General features: G+C 40.4%; 1 long non-coding RNA gene across 3 annotated transcripts in view; it reads left to right on the top strand.

The window, feature by feature from the left end:
- The first annotated feature begins 224 nt into the window (after nt 1–224).
- The window catches only part of LOC117873579, an 18,497-nt gene continuing 5,083 nt past the window's right edge, over nt 225–13,638 (top strand). For 2 of the 3 annotated variants that reach the window (XR_004644762.1, XR_004644764.1), the window contains exons 1-3: nt 225–2,992; nt 3,576–3,822; nt 8,909–9,082. This is a non-coding gene — a long non-coding RNA (uncharacterized LOC117873579). The remainder of the gene's footprint in view (nt 2,993–3,575; nt 3,823–8,908; nt 9,083–13,638) is intronic. The other variant, XR_004644763.1, reaches the window with a different exon arrangement.

The following is a 13,638-nucleotide window of genomic DNA, read 5'->3' as shown; positions in this document are numbered from 1 at the left end:
TGTACCTCTTGCTCCCAGCTCCTCACACTCACACCACAAACTGAAGTGAGCTCCTTTTAAAACCCAGGTGCCCTGATTAGCCTGCCTTAATTGATTCTAGCAGCTTCTTCTTAATTGGCTCCAGGTGTCCTAATTAGCCTGCCTGCCTTAACTGGTTCTAGCAGGTTCCTGATTACTCTAGTACAGCCCCTGCTCTGGTCACTCAGGGAACAGAAAACTACTTATCCAGTGACCAGTATATTTGCCTTCTACCAGACTCCTGTACCCCACTGGTCTGGGTCTGTCACACCCCCCATTCTATTCTTAGGCCCTGCTTCTGCGTAGTCCCACTGACATCAGTGGGGCTACTACTGGGTGTAACATTAAGCACATGCATAAATGTTTTCAGGATTGTGAACCTAGTTTCCTACCATTTAGGTTGTACCCACATTTAACTTTTGTCAGTGTGAAAAATGTCTCAGTTTACTAACATTCCACAATTTTGTGACCAGTCCAACATCTCTTCTTTTTTTTTAACGAGGGGGAAAAAATCCCCATCCTTAATTTTTTCCATTAGGTTCTTGAGGACCTGGTGTCTTCATTCTACTACAATGTGTTGCTGCAACATCTTGGAGAACAATTAGTGAGGTAAGAAAAAATTGTTTTTCGTGATCTTGCTTCTGCTGATACAAATTAATGTGTCTGACTCACAGTGATCAAACCCAGGGAGGGCAGAAGTAACTTCAGAAAAGCCCATGCATTCCTGAGGAAAAGGAGGATTTGTGTTTCCACAGCTAGGAATCAGGATAGTGAAGGAGATCCTTTTCTCTGAGATCTTCTTCCACCTTGGATTGCCAGGGGCTCCTAGTACAGTAAGCTGAATGGAAAGCCACTTATCTTCTTTAGAAGGCTGAAGTATCTGCCAGGATTCGAACCTATGAGTGAGACCATTAACCCATCCCCTCAGATTCTAAATAACATTATACATAGCTTATGGATGTTTTAAAAACTTCAGCATAATCGTTAGAGATGCCAAGATTTATGATGCAAGATTTAAGAATAGGAGGCATTTCATTGGATAAAGTTGCTGCAATAATAAAATGTAGGCCTACAGAAATATCCTAGTAACATCTTTATAATAAGCTACATATTGAAATATGTTACAAAAGCAGTAATGGCTCTTAATATTTAGTAACCGTTCTCCCGAAAGGAATAAGTTGGCAAAAATTTTCTGCCCAAACTAAAACCAGCAATATCAGAAATATGTGCTTGATTGTCAAATTATACTGGGGGCTGCAAAATTAAAGAATCATAGCAGCCTAAAAAGTACAGGCTGTTACACAGAATACAGTTCTCCAGCTGGAGTCTTCACTAAGTGAAAGATCTTGACTACCAATGCAGCAGAATTCCCAGAATGAATTTACCTCTTTATCTGCTGGAGAGTACCTTTACATAGCTGGTTTGAATAAGACCAGATACCAAGATATAACCTTTGCTATTCAATGATAGAAATACCTTCTTAACATAATTTGGGTCATTTTTCAAGGACAGAACTATGTGGAGGTAGGGAAAGATTGTAACTAATCTCTAGACTAATCTCTAGATGGAGCCATAGGGCATCAATCTACAATGTGAGCTCTACAGAGAAGGAAATGGCATATACCTTAGATGGGCTTTCACTGAGGCTTTCAACTGAGGAAAGAGACGTTCACTGCAGTTTTAAGCTACATGTAAAGATCTATCTGATTTCTTATCTGATTTATAGATTTTAATGCCAGAAGGGACTATAGTAATCATCTGGTCTAACCCAACTCTGTAACAGACCATATGATTTCAAAATTGGACATAAAATCTCTTAGAATTGGTGGAACTGATTACTGCCATTCACATACGTCCTTTTTTGCTCCTATGTTTCTTTGTCTCCAATGTGTCTGCTTTGCCAGCGACTTAGCTTGCCTGTTGTCTTAGGAAAAATATGGTTTCTCACCTATTTTATGTTCCAAATGCTCAGAAATTATCTATGAAAACTGAAAAATTGTCATTGCTACCAAAATTTAAGTTATTCAAATTTTTAAACAGATCCAGAACTAAACTTAGAACATTTGTTTCTTTTTTCATTAAAGGAACAGCACAGTCTAAAATATGACTTATGAGTAAAATAACCCTAAACTATTATAAAAACTTTCATTTTTTCAAAAACTTCAAACATATGTTTTCATAGTCTAGATCACAGCATAACACAGAAATTGTCTAATGGATCACTTTCCTTTACATTCTTCTTCACATGACTTGCCTGCCACAACTACAGCTATTGCTTTTTGTAGAAAAGTAATATTAAGAAAGGGTTTCTATGTTTTTAGCTTTCTTTAGATGTGATTTAGCACATGGATACAAAGAGCCAGAATCATGTGACCACATGACTCTTTCCTGGTTTGGGAAAACCAAAGCAGCTACCTTCAGTGCATCTGAAGCTGGGAGGTGAACATTAGAACCAAGTTTCTATAACTTTTATAATACATTAGCCATGGTAATGGACCTTTATGATATTTCAGTGATGTGTTACTCAGGCATCGATGGTCAGCATATATTAATGTATGTTCTCAGAGTGAATGAAGCAGATTCAGTTAGGTTTTGTAAGTAGAGGGATATGGGTAGATTTGGCATTCTAGCTCATACAAAAAATGGATAGTCTCGTGGTTAAGGCACTAGACTAGACCTCGGGAAATCTCGGTTTGTTCCTGGCTCTGCCACAGATTTCCTGTGCGTCCGTGGGTCTCAGTTCCCAGTCTGTAACTTAGGTACACTTCCCTTGTTCACAGGGACGGTATGAGGAAAGATACATGGGAGGTGCTGAGATATGAGTGAAATGGAGGCTCTGTATGGACACTGGGATAGATTGTGAAATGGCGAGTGGAGCAGGATGCTGCTCTGCATCCTATGATGAGGGCAAAATATGACCTGTGGAGCAGAAGAAGATGGTTGACTGTGGGGAGGATCCGATCTCCAACCTATGGTAAAGAGAACTTTGATTTCAATAGTTATATCAGAGATGAATGTAGCTTATTGTCTTTAGCTTATCTCATTGAGGGTGCATCTGTATATATTTCACAGAAAAAAGGCAGAAGTAAGGTTACCTGTGCAATTTTAATTCAGCCCCCTTGTGCATATGTATTATAGTACAGTCTTTAATTACATGATCTCATGCTATTTTTTTCATAGGACCCCTTGCCTCATTCAGGGCACATGATGGATGGTGCTCACTTAATGGGGAGCTATTCGATATTTTGTTTTATCCTTCCTTGTTCAATGGATGGGCCCAAGCCTTATTTACTGCATGGTGTTCTGAAAACTATTATTAATTTCCTCATGGGCTTTTCTCTGGCATTCATCACTACAGTAGGGTGTCTCACAAACACTAATTTTTCTTCACAACATACCTGTGAAGAGTGGGGGTGGTATTATCCCCATTTTATGGATGGGGAGCTGAGTCACAGAAAAATGATGGTCAAGAGTAAGATTAAATCTGACATTCCCTAACTTTTGAATGCTTGACTTTACAACCTTAATAATGTTCTTTTTTGTGTCTAATTTCCTAGATTAAAAAAAAAGGCAAATTGAAAAAAGAACTGGAATTCCATCATGTAACTTATTGACACCCACATGGGGTCAGCAGCAGGATTGGAACTGTTATATCCACCACACAGCTCCAGTGGCAGAGGTCTAACAGAGTAACTGATAGCAATAGAAGGTTGTCATCCTGTATGTGAACCAGCAGCAGTAAAGGGGGATGAACACTTTGCCAGTGGGTTTCAGACATATTTGATGACAGCAGAGGAATGAAAGGTGAGACTCAGGAATCTAGGATTTCATTCCAGGCTCTGATGGGGAGTGTGCTCTTGTGAGCACAGACTTCTGCCCCATCCCCTCCAACTTGTCCCAGTCCTGTCTCTTTCCCTTCCCTGCCTTCTGATCCCAATCCTGTTTATCTCACCTAGCCTGTCACAGTCTCCAGTCCTGAAGCTTCTTATCTCAGTCCCAGTCTCCTGGTCCAGCACATCCTAGTCTTCCTCACCAGACGAGAGCTGAATAAATTTACTGATTTTTCAGTTCACTGGCCAAACTGAAAAATAAAACAAAGCTTGGTTAATCTAGAATCAAAACTGATTTTTGTTTCTTTTTCTCACTGAAACACAAAAAACAAAACACTTTCATTCCATTTGAATCCAAGATGTTAATTCAAATAAACATTTCTAATTTTCTTTTTCTTTTTCTGGCTGAAACTATTTGCCAAATTTGACCCACATTCGCAAATAATGTGATTAGCCTGAAAAATACATTTTTTGACAAATTTACTATTTGCTGAAAAAAATTGCCAAGTTCTACACCAGGCTTCCCATCTCTATCTCCCCCCATGAAGTCCCAGTCTCCTTGTCCAGACAGTCCCACTTCCTACCATTCTCAGCTCCTCGTCTGATCTCTCTCCCTACCCTGGTATCCAGTTGCTGCCCTATCCTCGCTGGGTCCCAGTCCCAGTTCTTCTCCTTGTCCAATCTGTTTCCCCATCGCCCCATGCACACAGGCTCCTTGCCCCAATCTCGTTGCCCAGCCAGTGCCAGTTCTCCCATCACAACCCAGCTCCTTCTCATATGTCTCCCCTCCCCGTCCCACTAGTTGTTAGTCCTAGTCTCCTCCCCTACCCCTTTGGGTCCTCATCCAAATTCAGTCTCCCCCAACACCTCCATCCCCACATTTCCCTCTCCAACTCCTAGTCACCCTTCTTCCCCCACACCTAACATACCAGCCACCAGTCCGTTACCTCTCTCCCACCTTCAAGGCCCTTGGTCCTTCTGCATTTGAATCAGGCAGCTTCCTCCTTCATGTTACTTGGGCCTACCATGGGGGCACTAGGAGAACAGGGGAGACAGGCTCCTGCTCTCAGTTCACATACTTGGATCCAGACCCAGCATGGCCCAGAGCTGCAATTGCAGGGAAAGCTCTGCTCAGTACCAGGCTAGTGCATGCTAGAATCTTTGGGGAATTCAATTGCTAACATCTGAAGTGTCTACTGAGCATGTGCAAACTGCAGTTTTTCAAAGTCTTGTAACTTGGTCAAATTTGGGCAGATTACAGGGATGGCACAAAGGCTACCCTCCCAGCCAAAGTTCAAGCTTCTGTTCCCAAGCAAGGGTGTGGCAGATTTTATCAAAGCAAAGATTGCCAGAATTTTTTAACCTGGGCAAACATTTTTGTCTACCATCGTTCTTGGAAATGGCTGGACTGTTTTGGCTGAAATTAAAAATAAAATAAAATAGAATCAGTTGGAGGTAGACACATGGAATAGAAAACAGGAGCCCAAACAGCTGATGTTCAGCAAAGTTGTTATAAGCAACTGAAAACAGGGTCTAATGGGAAATGATGAGCAACTTTAATAATAGGCTGTGCTACCAGTCCATCCTGTAATTTTCTATTGCAATTCCAGGGTTTCCTCCCAAAGGTACAGCCATTCCTTTTCAATTTCTCCCCTCTCCCTGCAAACTTCCCTCCAACTTTTATAGAAGATCATTGTCACGCTGACTGGAGTGGCTCACAACTGTGAGTGCCTACCTCAAGGCAAACTGTCAGAAAACAGGGAAGACACCCCCAAATTAGTAGTGTGTTCTATAATTAGATTTCACCAAGCCAGTAACAAATGTGAACTCCTGGATCATTGTATCAGTCTTACCATAGTAGAGTCACAGACAGTCCCCTTAGACTCTCCAGTCTATCTTACCACACTAACAAACTGAACTTTGTGATAAAAGGTCACAACCAAAAATCACATCACATCAGGTTGCTCCCTGTCCCAAGAGACCAGTCACTTATCCTGGATCAATTGGCACTCTAGATTACACTACCTACATGGGCTTTTCCTTTGATGATGGAGAGCGAGGAATGCAGTTTGAGTCTTTGACCTCCGATCACCACACACAATGTCCACTTGCTTTGAAATTAACACTTTTCTGTTAAAGTTCTTCATTTGCATTCCACAAGGCTTCTTTCTCATTTGATGACTTGTTTGATGGGTTATTTAGCTACAGGGATATGCACAGTGTAGAGTAGATGTTTGCTACTGCATTATAGCAGGGTACAGATATATGAAAACAATGCAAGTAACATCCAATTCATTTTCATGAAGTTTAAACAACAACTATACTCTTACACATTTAACAATCACTTTGATCTATACTAATGCACAATGAATTGGCCTGGCTATGCATTTGTAAGCATTCAGTGAGGTCTGGGGCTTTGGCATGAGCTTTCACCTGGTCCGCCAGTGTCATAATCACTACCATGAGCGCTCATTCTGGGATCAGCATCAAGTGGAGAATTTAACTGGGGTGTCAAACCATAAAGCAGGTACTTTGAGGTAAGCTCGGAGGGGAAAGAAACCTCCCTTGTAGCAGAAGGGCAAAAATTCCCTTGATCTTGCTAAATACATATACCATGAAAGCTAGCCTTTGGAGGTTTTAGACAGGTGATGTGAAGCATTACCATAGGGATAACTGACTTTATGGTTGATAAGTGACCAAGGGTTCATTGTGAAATCCTTTAATAATCCTTTAATGTTGTAGCTCTTTCAGGTGGTGGGAGGGATAATGAACCAAACATGGGATTATTAACTCACTCAGAGGGAATATGAGCTGGATTGATGTTGGTTACTTTTACTCAACACAAGCTGCATTGTAGCGCTAGTGATCTGGCTCAGCACAGAGACACAGACAATGTTTTGGCTGAATAGGCAAGCTACCACATGTAGCGTTATAACCCAATATTTTTTAATCCAAATTCCTTTAAACACTAAGATATCACAATGCTGTGGAATCTGTTGGCTTCTAAGAGCAGGCCAACCTCTCCTGTGGGTTACAGCAGGAATATTAGCTGTAGAGAGAGGTTTGTCTTGGGATGCAAGTAGAAACAGAAAATGAGCCATCTCTCACTGGTTACCCAGCACATGTTCATGGATAACTTAATATTTGTGAAGAAAGCTATTCAGTAGCAGGAAGCCAGGTAGTATCATATACACGTTGTATACAGTAGGTTGCAGATCAGGCTCTTGTACCAGATATGGACTGGCTACAGAGCTTCCTTCCCAGAGAGATGCACAGGGATGTGTTCATTATAAGATCCTCTAATGCAGTGGTTCTCAACCTTTCCAGACTACTGCACCCCTTTCAAGAGGCTGATTTGTCTTGCATACCCCAACTTTCACCTCACTTAAAAACTACTTGCTTACAAAATCGCACATAAAAATACAGAAGTATCACAGCACACTGGTACTGAACAATTGCTTATTTTCTCATTTTGACTATATAATTATAAAATAAATCAACTGGAAGATAAATGTTGTACTTACATTTCAGTGTATAGTATATAGAGCAGTATAAACAAGTCATTGTCTATATGAAATTTTAGTTTGTACTGACTTCACTAGTGCTCTTTATGTAGCCTGTTGTAAAACTAAGCAAATATCTAAATGAGTTGATGTATCCCCTGGAAGACCTCTGAGTACCCCGGGATCCATGTACACCTGATTGAGAACCACTGCTCTGTACTGCGAGCTACAGCTGCAGTTAGCTTAAATGAGGTATATTATGCACAACACCTCCTAGCAGCTGAACAGTATAATACAGTTTAGCATTCCAGTCAGAGGAGCAGTGGTAAAGACCTCTGCAGCCAGACAGAACCAGCTTCTGGGATGATACTGCATTTGTTATTTTATTAAAGGTCTCTGTTCAGAGTTGAAAGAAAGGAATCCATTCTTTATTATAGTCACGTGACAGTACTAGGTGCCTGTGATGGGTGCAAGAGAAACCTTGGGAATGGAGGTTGTTCATAACTCTGAAATGTTTGTAACTCTGAACAAAACGTTATAGTTCTTTCAAAAGTTTACAGCTGAACGTTGACTGATGCAGCTTTGAAACTTTACTATGTGGAAGAAAAATGCTGCTTTTAACCATCTTAATTTAAATGAAACAAGCACGGAAATAGTTTCCTTGTCAATTTTTTAAAAACTTTCTCTTCATTTTTTTTAGTAGTTTAATGTTTAACAAGTACTGGACTGTATTTCTTTTCTTTCTTTCTTTTTTTTTTTTTGGTCTCTGCTGCTGTCTGATTGCGTACATCCATTTCCAAATGAGGAGTGTGGTTTAACTGGTCTGTTCATAACTCTGAGGTTCTACTGTAGTAAAATCAGTAGATGACCTGGGTTCAGGCCTGTGTATTCCATAACGGAAGAGTTACTTTACTGGCATCAGTGAACAATCAGCTCTTCATGCAAGATTTCATCTCCCTCCTCTGACACTGGTGGGATAGGGAGGAGGAGGAAACAGGGCACCCACATTTCACATTCTGGGAAATGCGCAAGAGGATGGTCCAGTTTCCTCCCAACAAACAAAAAACTGCTGGATTCCACTCTGCTGTTTGCACCACATTAAGATTTCTCACCACCTCATCAACAGATCCCCCACTGGAGTCCGGTGAAGTCCCTTGAATCATTTGGTGTTTCCTTTTTTTTTTCTTCTAAATTTCTTTATTACTTTATATAGAAAAGCTTCAGCATATGATGGTAAAATCACTGGACTTGTGACTCCTATGGGCACAGCATCTCTGACATGGTTAGACAACAGCAGAATAGGAGAACACCACTTTTGTGTGGATGTGACAGTAAAGGGTTAACTTTCCCTTGCCTTTATCAAGGATAGTCTACAAGATAATAGCTGAGTAGTTTTGGCTGCTTCTGTGGGCCCCTAATAGCTCAGTTCAGTGGCCATTAGGTCTATGCAATCTGGCACCTCCATATATTTGTAGAAGAATGTCAAATTCATTGACTAACATGTCTAGCTTACACTCAGCCTTCCTCAGCATGAATTTTGTACCTTTTTAATACCAGGACTCATTATGCAGAGGCTGCAACTCCAATTGCTTTGATGTACTTCAGCAGCTCTGAAGGAGTCATTCCAGCCTACCACAACAATGATTTAAGAAGAAATCTTACCACAATAAGCAGGAGTGCAGTACTAGCATCTCCGTTTTATTACAGCTGGAGTTCAGTCACTGAAAAAAGGTAAACAGAAACACTATTGAATTACCTGACCTGAAACTTGTCAGCTCATACATGAAATTCAGCACCTACTTCTTAAGTCTATCCCGGGGATCACAGATCCATAATCTTAGTGGTGCCAGCCAGGTGGTCCTCTCACGCACTGTATTACAGTGCTAAAGCAGCTCCTGCCCCCATGCATGAACAGCTTGTCGAGAATATGCTTCATCCAGCTGTTGTGCACTAGAAATGTACCCAGCAGGTGGAAAGGTGACAGATGAACCAATTAGCTAAAGAATATTGATGGCAAGAACAGGGCAAGGTTGACAGCAGAAGGCAGGTAGCAGAGAAAGAGAGGGAAAAGCAGTTAGACAACAGGAAAGGGAAAAAGGGATGAGAAGAGGGAAAAGGAAGTAAATATGGAAAAAGTAGAGAGAAAAGAAAGAAACATCCCAACATAAGCAGCCATTTCTTGGCAGTCACTGAGACAGCCTGATGAAAAATTAAAATAAAATTGAAATTTCAAAATTTTAAAGTTGTTTCTGTTTTGCAGGGTTCAAAACAGACCAATTTTTCATTTACATTTCAATTAAATGTTTGTGAAAGTTAGTGAATACATAAACATTTCAATAACAGTTCATTGAAATGATTATTAAAATTGTGAAAAATAGAAGTCTGTTATTTGCAAAAATGTTAGTTTTTTTGGGGGGGGGAGGGCCATTTTTTAATCAAAGAAAACTTCAACCTGCTTTAGTCACTGAGAGAGAAAGTTACATAAAAAAGAGCTGATCTCATATCAAGAAGTGGTAGTAAAAATAAGGCAGGCCCAATTTATCGGGCATAACACTGAAAAAAATTATGGGAAATAGAAGACTGAGTTTCCAAGGGATAGAAGGCTTCTAGGGAAGAAGGCAAAGAAACCAGGGAAGGGTCCCAGCTCAGACATTCCCTCATAGACTTGGGAGTGAAAAGCTCCATATTTATTTTCTTGGTATCTCTTTCTCCTTGTATATACTTGCCTTATCATTTATTTGGATGAAATGCCAATCCCTACTATAGGGCTATATGGATGGACCTGCTGACGATTATGTACTTTTCAACCTTTTACCCATTTCTTTTCCATCTAAATGCCAAGTTTCCTGTTACTTACTCGGGAATAATCCAAGAAGGGGATGATGGCATAGATTCAGGAAAGCCAATAGCGGTATTTCACTTATTCAGATTTGTATACATCTCAGTACCAAATATTTAAAACGTGTTTTATAAAGCAATTTCTGTCTACCTGGGATTTTGCACTGATCAACATCAATGACAGGGAAAACAATATTTTTGCCTTTTAATTTATATTAATATATTGTTCATGTTTAGCTCTATTCTGACAATGTTTAGCTAAAACTGAAGTTACATGCACCGCACTTATGGAAGTACCAAGAACCAATGCTGTGTTCTTTAAACAAAAGAATCAGTGAAAGAGCTCTGAGCATATTGCAACACAGTTACATTAAAATAATTAAATCTGCTGTTGGAACCTTAAATATTTATTTTAAGGCAGACCCTAATTCGAGCTTTCACAGACTCAAGACTGGTTACCAAATAAGGCAGCAAATGGCTCATTTCCTTTGACATAAACCATTTATTTCAATATTATTAAACAGGCACTCGCCAACCAACCAAAAACTTGACATATTGGCGCCAGCTGTTTCACTCCACAGCTTTCTGGATACAAGCAAGAAAATCAAAATAGGAAATATCTTTTATTATTTTTACAGCACCTGTTACCATAGCAGCAGAGCAATTATTTAGTCACAAAATGAACAATTTTAATTTACACAAAACCACCCAACTTGGTGGCATTAAAAACATCATCCTTTTGTAATAACCAAATTCAAACGCAAATAAACCAGACAAAAGCTAAGCCAAACAAAAATATCTGACACCATGCTATGAAAGTTTCCTAGGCTCCAGCGGACTTCCAAAAGAGGAAGGACTTCCTAGGCCCTTAGCTGGGAAATCCCTGCTGCTTGGCTTGGAACCTTTAGCCCTCAGGAATGAACAGCAATTGCTTCTCAGCTAGGGAGGGAGATAGGCCAAGAAAGCGACTCCAGCTAACCAGGTCCCACACCATTCAGGGCCTTTACGGATAGTTTACAGATACAATTCAATTACCAATAGAAAGTCAGTGCAAAGAGTTGAGCCTTCAATAGGGGGCACTCTGCCAAATGCCAGAGACCAAAACACCACGGGGAAGAGAGCCCATTCCTTGGGAAGGATAAACTATTTGCAAGGATTCACTTTTCCGACTAGATGACAAGGCCTCAGGGCAGGGAAATCCCTCTTAGGCTGCTTTAGAGCTGATCAAAAGTTTGCTGCAAACATTTTTTCAAAATTTTCTCATGAAGAAATGTTTTTCATCCTGATTAGAGAGTGCTTGACATTTTGAAAATCTGCTGATAGTTTGCAAATGTTTGTCTGCATTTTTCTGTTGGAAAAGCAAGCTGTAGTCAGGGAAACCCAGGGCTTCTGGTGCCCTTCTGCTTGGTTAGATGGCTACAACTTAGGAACTGTCTGTCTGAACCAGTACTGGCCAGCCTGTTAAGAAGTATCAGTAAGCAAACAGGGCATCGTTTATGTCTCTATGCTCTATAACGCTTGTATAGGACTTGAGTTACAACTGGGACAGTCGTGAGCTGTTCTGCTTCCCATATGGGCCCCTAACTGGAAGGGAGTGAGTCTCTCTTTACCACCATCCAATACAGTGGTATTGGGCAGTTTTCCCTTTTACATTGACTTGGTGGAGAATACTTATCCTCTCAGGTGCCAAGATTGCTGTATCATATGAAAAAAAATCCAGAACTGGATGAAATTTCAAGGAGCCACTGCCGGTTAGGACACAAGAAGTCCATGTAGCTGTTCAAAGAGCTTTGGTGTAGACTTAAAAATTCCTGGATAGGTGCCTGAACTTTGGCTGTCTGGAGACAGATAGGTACAGAAGGCAAACTTCCTAGACTGTACAAAAGGGGTCAGTGAAACCTTGGCCAAATTTACAAGTATTAGGAACTAGTACAAGTCTAATGGCCAGTAGGAGGCACTTAAATGAGATCTCTGTAAGTGTTTTGGAAAAACAGCAACCCTCTGCCAAACCGGAGAGCCTAACAATGGAGGTTCAAGTGGCCTCCTGTAAGTCTATAGAAACCATAACTCCCTGAGGAGATGGTCAGGATGACCAAGCAGGTAATTTCTTTTTGAACCTCTGGATGATAAGGGGGAATGAACAAAAGAGATTATCTCTTTCAGCCAGAAGCTAGATGGTTCCTATCTCCAAAATGATTTCAGTGAAAATAGAGAACATAAATGTATTGCTTCAAGTGAAGAGACATCATAGGCCTTATGTCAAGAGGTATTGCACCATATGGCTGCATCTAAAGTGCTTTCTGAACCAAATCTTCAAGGGAATAAATTCAGAACCTAAAGAACCATTAACAGGAAGAGCTAAACTGAGGGAGGACGTGTGCTCTTGACTGTGGGGCAGAGAAGGATCTAACAGGCTTATTTTTAGTTCAGTTGGTGGCGTCTTGGAATTGGATGTCAACATCCAGTTTAACTACGAGGGGGCCTTCACCATTAAGGAGGAGGCAGGAAGGAATGAGAGAGAGAGAAGCCCATCTCTTCCAACTTTAAGGCCCTTTGAGCATTAGTTGAATGTAGCTAGTGAAAGCCCATGGTCCACTGAGACTTCCTCTTCCACCTCTCAAGCCATGACTGTGTGGAAGCTGAAGATTTTATTAATTGGTTCTGCTACCGGGTTCAGCAGCTTTGCACTGAAAACAGATTTGAGCATGTTGAGTTGCACTGGATTGCCACAAGAGAAACAGTTTTCTCTGGCTACTCACATTTTAAATTCACTAGATGGAGAAAAAACTAAGCAACAGAATAATTTAGGAAGCTGTGTGGCACCTCAGTACTTATAATGCACACTCTGCTGCAAAAGTTTCTTCTAGACAGCCTAATCTCATTTTTTTCAGAGTCTAGGTGAGTGCAAAACAATCCTGTAATTCCACTGCGTGCTTATGAATATTCAAAGAGTGACATAAGTAAAAACTCATCATGTTAGACTGACTGTACCCACTTGGAAGAGTCACTATTGTTTGAAATAAAGCCTTCTGAAAGTGCATTTATCCTGCTATATATGAAGTGATTCTTAAAGGGAATATAAAGCACAGGCTTTTTAGATTATAAAACTGAGTGTGTTTAACCAGTCAGTTCCCTTTATTTGCATAACATTCCTAAACCTCTAATTTTGACTGTCATCCCTAAATTTATTCCATTGTAGCTGAAAAAGGGAAGGGAGAGAGAGAGAAGCATAGTAAGGGAAGACCACTGCTTTAAATGGGAAGTTTATATACAGCTACATCCTTCTCTAGGAGGATTTCATAAGTTCATTACCCACTATCTGAAACTTGTTTTCATAAAAATAAGAGGGTGCTTCATTCATATGGTCAGCCATGGATTATCTATGCATTTATATTGTTATGGGTTGGGATAAACCTCATTGAAACTAGGGGATGTATCCATTGCCCTTC

The sequence above is a fragment of the Trachemys scripta genome, chromosome 2 (genome assembly GCF_013100865.1).
Source record: "Trachemys scripta elegans isolate TJP31775 chromosome 2, CAS_Tse_1.0, whole genome shotgun sequence".
NCBI lineage: Eukaryota > Metazoa > Chordata > Testudines > Emydidae > Trachemys > Trachemys scripta.
Note: the sequence above shows the minus strand (reverse complement) of the source record. Positions and strands in the feature narration are given on the sequence as shown.